Below are 17,007 nucleotides of genomic sequence, written 5' to 3'. Positions count from 1 at the left end.
ATGTCATGGCTGAGGCCAAAAAAATAACACCATGTGCAAAGACAACAGCTCATAATCTGGCTGTGTGTATTATGTGGGGTGCTCACTCAAATTTCAAATGTCTCAAACTGACGTCCAAAGAGAGTTTAACTATGCATACGTGGTGTTTTTATCACAAGGACAAGAAAATAGGTTTTCTTCAGAGCAGCTTTGTTTATATCAGTTTCAGTGGTAGCTCTTGCAGCAGGTACTGTAGATGCATACATAATCAGTTTATGAGTCTGCCCAGGAGCATATTTTCGTGGCTTTGGAAGCTATCAGTAGCAACTGTCACCTGTTCTGCAGTCATCATAAACAACCTGCTGTTCCTGCCCGCCATGTTCAGGTTGTTTCCTATCAGCAGGTTTCATTATTTCCTCTCCCTGCTGTGTAATTGAGATTCTCAAATACTCATCAGAACTTTTTTTTTTTTTTTTTTTACAATATGAAGGTATGCCATTTTACTTTGTTCATCCTTCCCCATTCAAGAGCACACAGTGCCCAGTGAAATAGTTCTGGAGATGATGGATGTTGAGCCTTGTTTTCATAATCAAGTCATATTTAATCTGAAGACACAAATACAACGCAAAGAGGAAAGTTTGAGTAAATCAGACATATTTGTATTTCCTTATATCTGTGACAGATAAAGACATTGAAACTGTAGAAAGTTGGCATAGAGCTAATAAAACTCAAAAACACCATTTTTCACAGTCTATTTCTGCTGACAACTGCATGTGGCACACAGAAAAAACTGGCAAGCTACCATTTCTCTAGATGAAGCTAGGAGTTGAGATGCACCTGACGAGTGCTGCTCATGCAGGCAGTGTGTTCCAGGTGTTAGACCCACAACACCACAAAAAGTAAATAATTGATTTTAGCACAATAACAAGGAAGCTTCCCCAGTGCAGTGCACTCTATTGTCATATATGAGCACCCTAGTACTGTAAAATGGATTTAATCAACTCCTTTAACTTCTAATTGTTATTACAGTAAGTCACACCAGCTGACACATTGCCACAGAGGACTTAGTATCTGTTACTTCTGCAGACTTGCTGAACTTAACAACGTAGCACAGGCAAATCTGTGATGAGCAGGCAATAATCACAGCAGACACTTTGACACAGAGGCAAAAGCACAGGTGTAAACAATCAATCAAATGCTTGGGTTTCAGGGTCCTGGTATTGTTTATGCTGTCACACCTTCATGGCACACTGGAAAAGAACAGAGCCATTGTTGACGATGTCAGTCACACCTGTGGTTTTCCTGCTCTGCCAAGTCAAAAAGACTGGGTCAGAGCCCGTAAGACTAAGCCCTGTATGATTTCAAATGATGGCTTTGAAAAAAAAGGAAGTTGTGGCATTCACTCAGTCACAGACTTTTGCTCACAGCATTGATCCTGCTGTGGCATTCAAACAGAAAAGCACACACCCTATCAAGACATATAAAAACCTAAAAAAAAAGCTGTCCATAAAGAGTAAGACCATTGCTGCCTTCATGTGCTCTTTGGAAATATCAAATTTAACGTATTTACAAGTAAGAAGCACATGAACAACCCTCCAAATGATGTTTCAGGGCTGCAGAAAGTACACCTTCCCAAATGGAAAACTACAACCTTTCCACAACAAATAAACAAATAAAAACATCTATCACTTTTGCATTAATAGGGCTGGTCTCACATACTATGATCCAGCCAAAAACGCTGTGAGGCAGACCTACTGGCAAAGTCTTCAACGCATTTGGTGGTATTGACGTACTGAAAGACAACACCTGTGAGCCTGTATAACTACACAGATTCAAATTGAAACATGCAAAACTGCACAGAGGATAGAATACTATTTAAGAACTGGTTATTCCATACGCTACACACTATAATGGATTTTGTTTTTACATACCAGTAATTTATTATACCAAACTTGTAAGCTACTAATTAAGGATCCAAGTCACAGAGTCAAACACCAATAAATTCTGAAGCTGTTGGAAACACTGTCCGTCCTCATGTCCTTTAACAGCGGGGTAACATCACACTTTCAATTTCACAGCCTTCATTATTGAAATTATATTAATAATACAGTGATATGCTAATTACGGTGCCAAAGTTTAGTCTATTAAACCAAATCAAAAGCTGATGTGTGATCTTAAAAGTGCATCATCATGCTTTGGAAACCAGCGGGCAGCTTTCAGAACACTTGTCGCGTGGTGTTCATGCTGCTTCCCCGAATCCGTCTGCAGGTCCACGTCTGTCTGTCAACTAATCATTGATTTGTTGTGTCAAAAGCTTCCTCTCTCCTCACTTTCACAATCTCAGTCTGGATGAGTTTCAACCACTAAGTCAATCCTGCTGTGCCCTGCTATGAATATGCATGTTTCTTCTTTGGTATTTACTCTTTCAATGGCTTGGAAAGAGATGTAATTAGTCACATTTTCCCTCTTCCATGCTTTGGCAGGTGCTTTGAGGTTTTTGCGTGTGTGTGTGTGTACAAGTTGCAAATCTGGCAAGGGTTTCCTCAGTTTGGGAGACAGCTAAATAACACTCTTTCCATCACCAATCGCTGTTTGATGACCTGTCTTTCTACTTCTCTGTCTTTTTTCTCTCTTTAAGTTGCAATCGCTCTGTCACATTTGGGAAGCAGGCATGGTAATGGTCCTGTGGATTGTGGATTCCTTTTTTGCTACAGCAGTAGTAAGTAGTTTCCAAATAAGTATCAGTATTAAGACTCAGATCTTTTGGTTTGAAGTTTGAATACAATCGTATAGCCTACAGCTGCTTTAAAGTCAAACAAAATGCAATAACCATCACTGATTCTGTTCTGTTTTATCCTCCTGAGCATCCCGTAATTTATGTTTTTATCAAAAATGTTCCCAAGTACATCAAACATGATGAATTCATTTTGAAATATAAAGCATTGCAATTCTTTTTTTTCTTTTTTGACTGGTGGCTTAAAGCATGTCAGGAAGCTTGGCAGCATTCTGAGTCTTTACAGATACAGTTGTGGGAAAGATGTCTCAACCAAAAGGCTTAACTGTGATGGATTAAAATGGATTAAATTGTTGTTCCAGTTAAACAAGCACAAGAGGGAACAGCATTGTTAAAGTAACGGACAATGACAATGTGATAGACATTAATGCTAATAACAAAAACAGGCAGATTGTTTCCTGTGATCTGCAAGGACTCATTTCTATGATTGTTAAGTCACTGGCTTTTTCATTTGTATCGCACATTTCATACAACAGGGTAATTCAAAGTGCTTTACAAAGCAGCATCAAATATAATAAAGGGTTCTGATTTACAATGGTCGAGCAAAGAAAAAAAGGTCAAATTAATTATTAAATGATTTACTATTTAAAATAGCATAATAGTAAAAAACAGTTTAAGAGCAGTCAAGAGTTGCAAAGATAAAAAGATTATTTAAAATGATTTAAAATTGAGTGTAAAGATTTGTTTGCAGTCATTACCATATGAAATAGGCAGTGTCAAAAAAGGAACGTTTTTACCTTTGAATTAAAAGTGGTCAGAGTCGGGGCTTGTCTAACATCATCTGGGATGTTATTTCAAGTCTTTGCTGCATGATAAGAAAAAGCTGCTTCACCATGTTTTGTTCTAAATCGTAGGATGGTCAGTAGGCTGGCCACAGCACCTACAGTATTTGGTGGTTGAGCCAGAGTACAGCAAGACTTTAAAAATCCATTCTCTGAGTGATGGGTAGCCTGTGTAAGGATTTTTGAAACTGAGTAATGTGGTCATATTTCGTAGTTTTTGTCAGGACCCTATCAGCGGCATTCAGAATAAGTTGTTGAATAAGTTTCCAAACAGCTTGTTTTAAAAGGCCTACAAATAGACCTCTGCCATGCAAATTTACCATAAATATATATAAACTTAGCTGTGACTTGCAAAATATCATCACATATCATACATAGGGTTTATCAGCTGTATGCTTGCAATAAGGACTACCCCAAATGTGCCTTATCTAATGCGAACTATGTTTTATTCAATTAAACAAATGACTGAATGAAGAGTTTATATAATGTAATACAAGCATCAACACAGTATTTATGTAAGTTAGACATCTTTCTTATGGAAGGCATGTTTTTTTCCCCCAAAAGTCTCAATTTATGTTGCGTTGCATTTAAGTTGCATGAGACTTCTGTATGAGATTTGATTTGATATCCCAAACTATTGTGTAACCTTTCTTCTTCTTTCTTAATATTTTGGAACCATTTTCTAGCACCAGTCGTTAGCATAGCAATCATGTTGTTATGTCTGAGAATTATGGAGGAGGAAATCTGTTCTGTGTATCTCAACACAACTTGTTATACTTTTAAAATACATAAGAAAAGTGGAGAGTGGAAATGAGGACAATTTATTCAACAGGCAGAGTGAAACACTTGTTGGTGACTCCTCTTCTCACCTTGCTGCTTTCCACCTTTGACACGCGTCTTTATTGCAGCGGCACATTAGTATTCGGCGAAGTGCTCGTCCTGTTTATCATGCAACTCACATTGTCTGATCTCAAATAAAAAATACTTCAATAAGTCACACAAAGTGTCTGGGATGAATATTAACCCATTTTTGGCATTTCATATCATTGGAAGGCACACAAGTTGAAACAATGCAGCCTATGACTGTTTGTGGGATGGAAATTCTATGGCAGGCTTATTTTGGTTAAAAGAGGCCTTCACCATGAGGGTTTCTGAATTGCCAGATACACATTAACTCTGAAAGGGTCATTTTAATGAAAGCCTTTTCAAACGGCAGCTAAGAACTTGGAACACTATGGCCTGTATGCATTTTTAATGAATTCAGTGACATTTTTGGTTACATCAGCCAAGATATTGCAGCATGGAGCCATCTTGTACATAGCCATTTCATTTTAACGTTGCTAATGTTTCATTAGCTTATGACAAGTGCTGTAGTGGGTGCCAATTTGTGAATATAGAAAGTACACCAAACGAGCATGCTTCATTTGCTCCGGAAGCTTGATTAAAGAAATGCTGAATGACAGGTTGTGTCAAGTTACAAAAACTAGTAAAACCGAGGTTAAAGGACACGATTTTCTGTACGTCCATGCATGATACACATAACTGTTGTAACATCATTCCACTGATTAGTACATTGTGGTAATATACTCTGTAATGTGTCAATGAACCAGCAAAAGGTGGAAAAGATGAAGATTTGCAAGAGAACTGGATACAGCATTGGAGGCGTGATGAAATTATTTGATCGGGTCCCCAGGAAGTGTGCTGAACTATGTAGTCCATTTTCAAGGAAATGGACTCGAGAGTCTGTCAAATGATGCCATTAGTCCCAAAAAGACCCTTTGAATTGCTTTGGGGATGAAAAATTTTTTGAGCATCTCAGCCTGCCGCAAAGTTAGTCCTTTCACTATCAAGATTTAATCCATATAGTCTGATAACATTTAGAAAATCTAGAAAAGTCACACTATTAAATCATTTCCATCTCCATTAAAGTTAGCGGAGCGTTAAACTGGAAGAAGCCGGCCTGGCTGTCGAAAGTCTCTTGTGTGACGTTGACTATGGGCCCAGAGATGTAAAAGCAGCTCATTGTAGTTATTTCATGCCATGGAAATAGTGCTTTGTTGGCTTCATGAACTAGAGTCAAAGTTTGTGAACTAAATTTCCGGGGTCCCGCCTTCAAATTTGTATCCAGTTCTAATAAATAAAGGATAAATGAATAAAGGAAAAGACTTTTGAAATGGAAGGAATGGATTAAATCCAGATCATTAAACAAGTTATTTTGCAGAGGTTGTAACGCTCAAATAAATGTATCCATGGATTTACAGACATCTCTTTACCAATTAAGTCTATGAGAAAATGTTTTTTTGAGGGGCCCATGGCATCACGTGACAGACCTGGAAGTTGTAGTTACACAGTTTGACCAAAATGTCAAATTGGCCTCAACTTTCTGGGAACCTGAGCAAACATATATCACTGCAAGTATCATAATGTTGAAAGAGAATATGCTTTGCAAATGTTTAGAAAGAAAAGTATGAATTGGAGATATTTGTGTATCCTTGAAAAATGCATACAAGAGAAACTCCAAAGGGTATCTTAAAATCAGCTGACTCTTTTTGTTCCCAATATTTTTTTTTTCCTGCCTACTACAGTGTATAAAATAAGATCAGAACTGCTTGTGTTTTACATATGATGTGGAGCTGGGGCATTGTGGCTCTGAGAGGTTAACAATATAATCATACTGGTCAATAAAGCTAAGCTCTAAACTTCTCTCTGAATATCACTAGTGCTGCACATATGCTGATTAAGAGGGATAAAACAGAAAATTGTCTCCTTAAGTCGCTCATTATTACGCCTCCAGGTTGCTTTTGATTTATAGCCCATTTTAACTTGAATTATAATTAATCTAACATTGGTGTCATTTTATTAATTACGTACTGCTCTGTGGAGGCAGTATTAAGACGTCCATTTAATCACTCATGAATCAATCAATCTTCAATCCTCCGCACTGTAACGGTTCTGAGCACAGAGACGTGGACTTGTGAGCAAGACTCAGAGGCAGAGCAGTTGAAAGCAATCAATCGTTTAGTTGGTAAGAGTTCAAAGCAGAGTTCGGCGACAGGTAATCTGTCAGCAAGGGCAAAGTAAGCAGAGTGAGCTAGCATATAAGGTAGTGGGGGTCAGGTGTACATGTAGGTGAGGGAATCAGGAGTTCTTATAAAGCGTTAAAGTGTCACACACTGGAGCTCAATTTGCTCTCCAATTGTAAAAGGATGCTGGAGATTATGGATAATTGGTGTTTTTGTGAGGTGACAAAAAATAAAAAAAAGCTGTTTTTTCTTTCAGGCACCCGAGCCCAGTCCCCACCATGAATTTCATGACCTGTCAATGTTTCCTTCTGATGGGGGCTTTTAGGGTCATTACTCACCAGGCTTTGCTCTCATCCAGCCACAGATTTAGATCACCCCAGTAGACCAGAAATAACAGACCCATGGTTCCCTCTCTTCCTATGTCTCAATCTCCAGCAGAGACCACACTTCCCATTTTGGGCAATTTGAAGCTCTTAAGCCTACCTTATGATCAGCACCCCCCGTTATCAGTGTGTGTCCAAGTGCGTGTGTGTTCACACTCAGCCTTTTGCTTTAGTGAATGCTTTGTCAACTTCACTGGAATGCACTCTCTGCTGTAGATGAGATGGTGTTGGTACCCTCGGTGTGGGGATCTCTCAGAGCCTCAGGCTTTGGCAGTGTCTCAGCTTCAATATACGGTAAACAGCATGGCACAGGCTGGTACAGACTTTTGCTGTATCACACATTTGCTCCATCTCTCTTTGTGCGTTTCTCCATGCCTGCCTGTCTTTTTCTTTCTTTCCATATCACTGTCACTTGAATTTTGTATAGTCGCAAAGGATGAAATGCACCTTTTTATACCATTGGGGTTTGCGGGTGGCTTTGTGCTGTCTTGCAATAGTTTTGTGTTCTTTCACAGACATTCAGCCACATGGTGGATGTATGCAAAATGCAGGGCAGTAAGGTTGGGAATAGATAAGGCCTGCTCGGGTTGAGTGAATTTGATCATCTATTGGTGTTTGACTCTGTGCGTTGAAATGCTTCCTTAGCCCCAAGTATTTTTTCAAAGGATGAGGTTTCATCTGGTACTCTCCCTCTACCCCTGTATATCTCACCTGCTCTTTAAACAACCTTTACATTTGAGACCACCATTTAGGGCTGTGATGTCAGAAGAGGCACCGATAAGGCATTTGGCAAGCAATTTATATGCCGTGTTATACAGTGACAGGTGGTGTGCTGAGAATTTGTTTCAGTGACTGCCCAGAGTTAGGCCTGGGCAGAGGGAGGCACTTGACAGACCTCTCACCCTGCAGGAGTTCACAAGTGTCGTACAGCATCTGTCCCTAGGCTCTGCTACCGCAATTGATGGAATTCCAACAGAGTTCTAAAGGCGCATTTGGGGTGCTTTGGGGGAGGATCTGTTAGAGGTTTTCCTGGAGTCCCTCTGAGAAGGCCATGGAGCAGCTGTCAGCAGGCAATGGTGTCATTTCTGACTTAAAAGGGGGGCCCTCAGATTCATTTTTGTGCTTGCATTATAAAACCCTTTTAGCTGATACACTGAGAGAGAACTCTGACTGTGTGATACATTGGAAGAAAACCTAGATTATGTACCAGGGACATTTATTCTAGACTCAAATTTCTATCACTGGGATCCTGAACAGACCTTGATAGAGAAGGGAAATGTTTGATTGTTGAAAATAAATCTGACTATGCTCGTCACACATACTTTATGTGTTTTATATGAGCTTTTTAAGTTGGAGAGAAGTTTTATTTTGTAGGTAAGAGTTTTGTATTCAGGTGATTGTGTTTGAAGAGAACCATTCTTTCTAAAGTTTGGGCAGGTTTATTTTGTAACCTTTCTTTGACATGCAGAGCTCTCAATGTCAAACATATACTAAGGATATTGTGATTATAATAAGCACATTGTAAAGGCTGTAGGAGGACTACATGAAGCCTTGAGGAAGTCTGTATGAAAGGGCGTCTTCAACCAGAATGGACAAGTGGAAATGTAGGAGGACTGATTATGAGGCAATGGACAGACTCAAGGATTCTTGCCTACATAGATGCACGTTAAAAGAGGACAGGTGCCATTTAAGTACTCAGGGTTTTCCAAGAGAATGCAGAAACAGAGTAGGGAGAGAATAGGGGACAAGGTTACAGCCAAGTCATCAAATGGATGTGGTTGTTGCTAACATCCTTTGAGGGTAGCATCCTGGCTACAAATAAAGTGACTGCCTCTATTCTCCAGCATCAGTTCTGTGTGCTGGAGACTCCGAAAGTACTTCTAGAGGTCTCAGAGGAGGAATAAAGTGGCTGTTTTGCACCTGCCAGTACAGGAGAGAGGTCAGGGTCTGGTGGACTAACAAAGTGGATTCTGCGCCTCCAAGCCGCAAGTGGAATAAAATTTATTGTTGTAGCTTTATATCTGTAACTGGTCTTTTTATCAGTCTTATATCCCCAGGAATTATGTATGTCATTCACAATTTACATCTAACGGTCCACTGCTAATGTGCGAAGTAGTGTATCCAAGGAGTTATCTCTTGTTCTGAAAAGTAAAGCCAATATGGAGGTGCCTCAAACCTGCACTCTTTGTATTGGTCAGCGGGAGGCAGCGTGATGTTTATTTTGTTTATTTTTTAGAGTAAAATAGATCATAAAGCAGGGTATGCATTAGGGTGTGGCTACCATGTAAGTAACAAGTCACTACCAGTAGCCAACTCTGGGTTCTCTGTCCGATCCACCTGTCGCTCCTCCACAGCATCACCTTCCAAATATGGTCAGTTCTGGCTCCAAAGATGGCAATGGCCAAAATACCAAAATCAAGGTGTCATTTAAAAAAAGGTTGTACACAAACCAGAGGGTGACTTCACAATGGCTATATTCACTTTTGTTTTAGAGTCTATGAGTGTGCTCTATATGCAGCATTGTGGAAAATAAAGGGGCGAAGGAAGGGTTCTTGGGTGGGCATGTAGCAAAGTTGACTTTCATGCAGGACAAGAGTGTTCGCCTCCTGTCACATAATCACAATTAACATCCACCTTTTAGCACAATGTTTCCCTAAGCTAAAGATTTTAGTTTTCTAACCCCGACAACCCTTTGACGAATTGCTCTAACACCATTTTTTCCCCCAGCCTTACCATACTGTAACTGCCCTGCCCAGATACTGTAGAATGCTGATGTTCTTGACAGTTAATAAGTTTGGTTTTACTAAAAGAGTTTTGCTTTCTGTCAGTCTTCTACAAAATAGTAGGGTCATAATACAGATTACTTCATTAGGCGTGGTAGCGAACGTTTGTGTTTCAGCAGAGATATTTCTAATCATGGAAGTGAGTACTGACCAAATCTCCATTCATCCCTGTTGTTCCATTCAACACAGTTATGTGCCAGGATGCCGGATTGTTACATCATGGTCACCAGGCAGGAACATAGTAAGGCTCATACCAGAAAAACTACAGTAAAGCTTTACTTAAAGGGTCATTTCAGTAAATAAATGCATTCTGAAGCACACATTGATCCAACAGTATGGTTAAGTTACCAAGCATGTTCTGGGACAAGTAGCTGAAACTAAGCAGTATTTGTTCTCTGACTAAGGTTGAGGGGCTTGCTATGCAGTCAAGAGTGGTGTGAGAGAGCAGGCATTATGTTCTCTAGAGAACTAAACTGTACATATTCAAGCCTGCACTTGAAGAAGAAACAGTTCAGGGACTGACTTGTTTTCATAGCAATGTGGAGGTAAGTGAAATGTAAAGTAATTGTAAAGGATAATTCCAGGTATTATAATGGGCCTTAGGTTTATTGTTTAGTTATTGTTTTATAGGTTATATAAAAAAAGTATTATTACAAGAACAAAGGCAACTTGTTATCTGATCAGATTTGTTGTGCTATCTGTATGTAGCTAGAGCAGGGGTATTCAATGAAAACTCAAAGGGATCCAGTTGCTAAAATTCCCCCCAGCAAAGGTCCGAACCTCATGCCTAAAATCAGAATCACAAATAATTGCACATTTTTACCTCGATTAGGATTAATGAATGATTATTTTGCCTTTTTGTGGTTTGTTTTTTGCCCTCATAGTTCACTGATACAGTTTCATGTGACCAGGGTTTGTTGGAGTGTAATAAACACATGATTTATTATTATTTGTTAAACTTTCCAGCATTATAAAAAAAAAAAAAGCTCCATCTTAAACAAACTTCAGGTAAATTTAAGCACATTGTGGTGATAATAGGCCAACCTCTCCTGACTGCAGGATTCTGACTTCTCCTTCTGTGAAACTTCTGTGCTATTAGACATTTCACTCAGGAATTAAAAACTTTTGAGTAGGCCTACTTCTCCTATAGCTATTAGCAGCCTGCCAACATTCCCAGTTAGAGACAGGATGAAAATAAGGTCATGCGCTTGTGGCCCCAGGCCCCCAAAACATTGCATTTGCCCCTAGTAATAAAAATTAGAGGTCAGCGTGAGTGGCTGAATAAGACACAGAGCAATGCGTCCTGGTGTTTCTAAATAATTCATCCAAAGTCTGATTAAACCTGAAACTCACACAAAGTAGTCTGTAGAAGTCTAAAGAAGTCACTTTTCACCTCTGAAAATTTGTGTGTTTCAGACACTGATGCTTCAAGGAGAAGCTGCACTCTGTTTGTCTGTCTCACTGCGCTGCTGGCGGACTATCAGGTGTTTAATCCGCAATAATGAAATGCTGTGGCTGTCAAATACTGAGCTGGTCTACAGTCAAAGTCGGTCCTTTTTTTTACATGATTGTTCAACACTTCTGCCCTCACTGTGTTTTGGCGTGAGATTTTCCTCGGTGTCATGAGAGCGTGAGACAGAGCCCAAAAGCGTGAGATGCACAGCAGATGCGTGGGAGTTGCTGAATGTCTTAGAATATTTTTCAATTAACTGCCCAGCACTACTTAAAAAATATTGTTGTCATTCTTACATTTTATCCCACCTTCGCCACTGGTCCAGATAGGACAAAGTTTTGGTCCAGATCCGGACCGCGGTCTGCCAGTTGGTGATGCCTAAACTAGGGCTTTCTATTCAATTGTCTTTGCCCTAAACTCCTCAACTCCTTCTTTCTCATTACAGAAACCATGGGAGGTGGATGAAGTAATCTCACTCTTTGGGTTTTCTCATCCTAACTTTTCCTCATCTATGTCCATCATCAGTCCCTGTTCAAAAATATGTTCCCCTTGTGCTCAGCCCCATTCAGTCTCACCCCTCAGCCCCTCTCATTCTTCATGCCGTCGCTAGATTATCGGATCCACTTCATTCAAAAGTAACATCGGTGGTGTAGTTGTATTTGATGAGGTGGGTGTACTACTAAGTAGAGGAGTAAGTTACCGTGAGGGAAGCAACATACTCTCCTATATATTCCAATGGCATGTCTATGCCCCATTTTTTGGCCTTCAGCCCCAATGTTAATGTCATGTTTACTTGTATCTCTTTGCTGGTGGGACATTGTGTCCACCAAATTGTGTTCCATTTCCAGGGCTGCCGCCCAGGTGGGCTGCACTTACACTGACCTGCTAATGTATATTAATATTCTATATGCATTAAGACTTCATCCAACAGTATGTTGCTTTCAGATCATGGCAAATTGGCCTGGTGCCAAGGAAATGGAATACAACATATGACTTTGAGTGACTCGTATAGCCTATGTTATATATAGTTTTTGATAAATAGGAAGAATTATAATTGTATAATCGGCAAAATCAGTACAAACATGTGCCAATGCTGTCTATTATGATTACATAATCACGGAAATTGAATGTCTGCCCACACATTTATGTCTGCCTCAGGGTCTGTAGGCTGCCCCCTCTACTGAAAACCAGTAATGGGGCTGTAATAGTAATTAAAGAGAGGAACAATAACTAACCTATAAAAATAAGATCTAAGTGAGTGTTCAAGGTCAATTATGTAGGATTCAGGAAGTTCCATTGGCAGAAATGGATGATATTATTCCTAACTGTGTTTTCATTCTTGTATAGTAATCTAGAACTAAGAATTGCGGTGTTTTTGTTACTTTAGAATGGGGCATTTCTACATACAGAGCTGGCATAGATTTTAGTAATATATAAATTCGAGACCAAAGATGGTGCCTATTTAGTCCAATGGAGTTGCTCGCCTGGCACATTCATTGAAACAGTTCTAGCTTCTGGATTTACTTCTGTTATGTACCACCCACTGAATATGTGCAGCAGTGTTTCTCCCTCTGGCCCCGCCTACAAGTTCTGTACTGTCAACAATTCTTCAGAAACCTTTTTACACTGGTGTCCTATGGGGAAAATTCCTCTGTGGCCACAGGGGATTTTTTTTTCTACACCTTACCATGTGCCTCTTTTACCTTATCCTAACCATTCATGCCCTTGTTCTTGTAATCCTAAGCATGTGCTTTTGTTTGTGTTGCTGTCTTGGTTACCTTGTGCTTTTGTAGTTTACACATAACCACATTCAGAGTAATCCAACCATGTGCTTTTGTTTGCATCACTGTTACAGCATCCCAGAATGTCAACAACAGACATGAAGGAATACATAGAGCATGATATGTTGTCACGGAAGTACTGCAAAGCAGCAATATGTCATGACTTGGGATGAGAACATGTTGGCTTGGCACATGGGAGAAGTTTCAGTTGGCTGCAATCTGAATTCTCAATAAATGCCACTAAACCCTACACACTAGACCTTTATGTCGCTCTGTATAATATGTTTTTAAACAGAGACAATAATTAAATTATGGGGATATCTTTACAGTGTGACCAAGGCCTTTTAAAGGATGGTTTTGGGGACTGCCGAGGCACTTTATTTTTGTTCCAACACATTGCCAGAGAATGATGTCACTGCAGGTTCTAGTAAACCTTCTGTCAGGAGAAGTGAAACTGAGATTAGGGGATGAATCATAGAAATACTGTATTCTCTGAGTCTGTATTTCTGAGTACACTTGTCTCCGGGTGAAGTTTGTCCTCTATAATACAAAGTCCAAATGGGGCGTTGTGGTGGGAGCAGGGTTTTTTTTCTTTGGTTTTGTGAGAACAATTATGTAAACTACATGCTGCTTAATCTAACTGGTGCAGTGCTTTCTGTATTTTGTGTCCACATCTCTCCCCACGCTCCTGTTTGTTGCTACCGGACTTGTTGTCCCTGGACTCCTGATGTGTTGTTGATACACTCATATTCAAGCACACCACCCACTCAAACACAAATTCATATGCACAATAGAGCTGCACAGCTAATAACTGAAGAGGTTTTAATTTTGAAAGCAAAAAGCCTTGCAAAAACATTCAATAAAAATAATAATGAATTTGCAACTCCACTTCAAAGCATGGCTCAGAGTCAAGGCTCAAGTCAGGCTGTTTCTGACAATCATTAATGATGAGAGAAGAGTTGCCACTGTTGGCACCGACACAGTGGTCTTCATCTCACAGAGGCACTCATACACACAAACACCGAGGCAAAGCCTCAAGGTACACAACATACACACAGAGAAGCATGCAATCAGAGTCAGAGATCAGAGAGAGTAAGAACAGTGGAGTGTTGAAGCATTCGGGGAATAGAAAATACAAAGAGACTTTTTCAACTTGACTACAGAATGTACAGCACAGAGTTTTAGAGTTTCGACCACGAAATGATGTAACACTTTTCTGTCCTATAACTCTGATATAGTTTTTTTTCTTTTATCATTTATCAGTGGTGCAGAGGCTCCAACAAAAAAAGGCTGTGTAGTTTGAGCTGTTCGTCCTGTTACAATGGAGAGGTTTACATGGAGGAATTGAAAGAATTATTGGGAAGTACGAATACCAAACATTCAAGTTTTACTTGACTGAATCTTCCCACAGAAATACCCGTTTCCCCCTTAGGTACTCATTCCATATCAAACGACTACACAACACAGCTAAAACACAGACTTTCTTTAGTGCTATGAAAGCCAGGAACAACTTGCATGGTCTAATTTTTGTTGATTGAGCTGCCAGGATAAGAGTTCTGAAATTGTACTTAAATGGAACCCATTAGGCTAATTGGCTGGAATTAGAGGAAGAGTTTATCCCTGGACATTGCTGTGGTTGGCACTTTCAGCAAAATCAACATACAACAAACACATCATGCATTACACCATTAGTAAATAGAAGGAAAGTTTAGTTCTGTAGCAGAGGGCAATATAATATAATATAAGACAATAAATTGGATTAATACAGCACATTTAGAAAATTTAACTTCAGCCAACCTACAACCAATGTCTTAGTGTACCCACAAAAAAAGACTGGACCTGACAAATGAGATGGCAAAACTCATTTTCTTGTTAAAAAAAAATACTAATACTGATTACGTATGACCGACCGTGTAACTTTGAAGGCTCTTTAAATGTATTTTCTTAACAGCTTCTTAATGTAAATAATGGAATGAACACACTGTTGTGTTGAACAGCACTGGTAATTTAAGTGATGGGCAAACATGGAAGAACAAATCTTTTGCTGCCTATTACATTGGGTTAATGAGGCCAGATTAAGGTGCACCCAAGATGAAACCTCTGAACTTGACAGTACCATAATGGAGTATCACGGAGAAAACTGACCCCATATTTTGCATATGGCACCACAACTTGCAAAGATGTATCAATCCAAATAAAACCAAAAACTTGTTTTGATAAATTTACTTGCAACAACTCAAAGGAACTACTGTGAAAAGACATGGTCTGTCCATCACTATTGTTGGGACAACAACATGGGAGATGTCTGTATAAGTGTATTTCCTGTCCTCCTCTGACTGGTGTTAAATTGGTGGGGTTGTAATGGCAAAAGCTGATGTCAAGTATTTCCATGCACCAATAAGAACTCACAAACAGAAGATTTGGACTCTGAGGTGTGGTTCTGGCCACATATATACATCAAAAATTGCTTTTTTTAAAATTTCTTGCTCAGTCTCAGTCTTTACCAACTCCTGAGGGAATTGCTAATTGCTCAAACAGATTCCTTCTTAAATGACACGTACGAAAACTTTTGTCATGGACCAATTTTGAAGAGCTTCTCTCAGATACAAAGGACAATCCAGAGAGGTTTAAATCTGTTATGGAAGTCAGATGGTCATGCAAGTCTCTGTCTAGTATCATCATCTGTTATATGTTCCAGTGTAACATCACCTACTATAGAACATTGCATCTAATATCCCTGTGACTGTCATATGTGTCTGCCTCTCTTATAAGTCGTAGGTTGTTTGAATGGGCCATTTGTAGCATGTAACTTGTAATCTATGTGTTCTGAGAGAAAGCTAGATTTCTGTGTCTTCTCTTGGCTCTGTTTTCAGGCTTTAGAGAATCCAGCCTATGATAGGAGACTTTGGTCGATCACATGTCATTTCAAAGAGAGGATGTTCCTATTGGCTGTTCTTCAAATGCATAAGTGCGCAACGCTAAAAGGTACCTTTTAGGCCCGCATCAAATGCTAATAGATGGCGTCATGGTGTTGTTATATTGGTGGATGGCCGAACGGCACCTTCAGTTGCCCCATGATACATGCACGGACAGCATCACTTGAGAACACAGCCGAAGAGAACCTATTATGTGCATGAAAAACAGCAGGACAGTGTCAGGTTAAGAGGTCCAGTGTTTGCTTCCCATATGAATGTGATGTTAGTTTTTTCAACACCTACATCTTACCTAATCCTAGCCATCTGTGCCAACATGTGCGTTTGATGACATTTCGGCATTGGTTGCCTTTTGCTGTTGTTGCCTAAACATAACCATGTGCCATGTCATCCCACTATGTGCAGTTGGTGACATCATGGTTGTGGCATTCCAGAACATTAACAGCAGATGCAGAATGATAGCGTAACATTTAAGTCGAAGTGAAAATTCACTGCAAAGCATTATGTGACGAGTTGGGATAAGCACTAATTGGCACGTCGCTTCAGATGGTGAAAGCCTTAATCAAAGATGAGAAATCCTGCAGAAAAAGTTACTATTCCAGCATTTGCAACAGCTGCCCCACAGTGGGAGGCAACCCAAAAAAGGCAGATGGACTTTTCACAAAGAGGGCCTAAAAGAGAGTCTAACCAAAACAAAATTTTAAAAAGGTGTCAATATGTTGAGAAAGGGTTGCTGTTAGATAAACTTTTTGTTAACGGTTGCAAAAGGCTCATGTCTGCAGCTAATTCAAGCTCAAGGCCATGTTTATTAGCTACAGCAACATTTCATGCAATTGCAAAGAAAACATACAAACAAACAAATGCAAATACATACAAAAACTTTCTCTATATTGGCATCAGGATCACAATCATGATTGGGAGGATTAAGATGAATTTCTACTTGTGCAGATCATTGTATTAAGTACTACAGATTACAAAAAACAAGTAAGATTAAACATTGTGCTAGAGTTTTTTTTCCCCTTTTCTAGAAAACTTTCTACCCCGGCTTTCAAACCTTAAAGTATGCATAATAATGAGTCTAAAATGCATTCGTACA

The 17,007-nt window shown here is 39.5% G+C and overlaps 1 protein-coding gene across 1 annotated transcript in view; it reads right to left on the bottom strand.

Moving 5' to 3' along the window:
- The window catches only part of brinp2 (bone morphogenetic protein/retinoic acid inducible neural-specific 2), a 146,517-nt gene that overhangs the window by 55,191 nt on the left and 74,319 nt on the right, over positions 1–17,007 (bottom strand). The gene's annotated exons all lie outside the window — the stretch shown is intronic.

Source organism: Plectropomus leopardus, chromosome 12, assembly GCF_008729295.1.
Source record: "Plectropomus leopardus isolate mb chromosome 12, YSFRI_Pleo_2.0, whole genome shotgun sequence".
NCBI lineage: Eukaryota > Metazoa > Chordata > Actinopteri > Perciformes > Serranidae > Plectropomus > Plectropomus leopardus.
The sequence above is the reverse complement of the archived record's forward strand: the minus strand, read 5'-3'. Positions and strand labels throughout refer to the sequence as shown.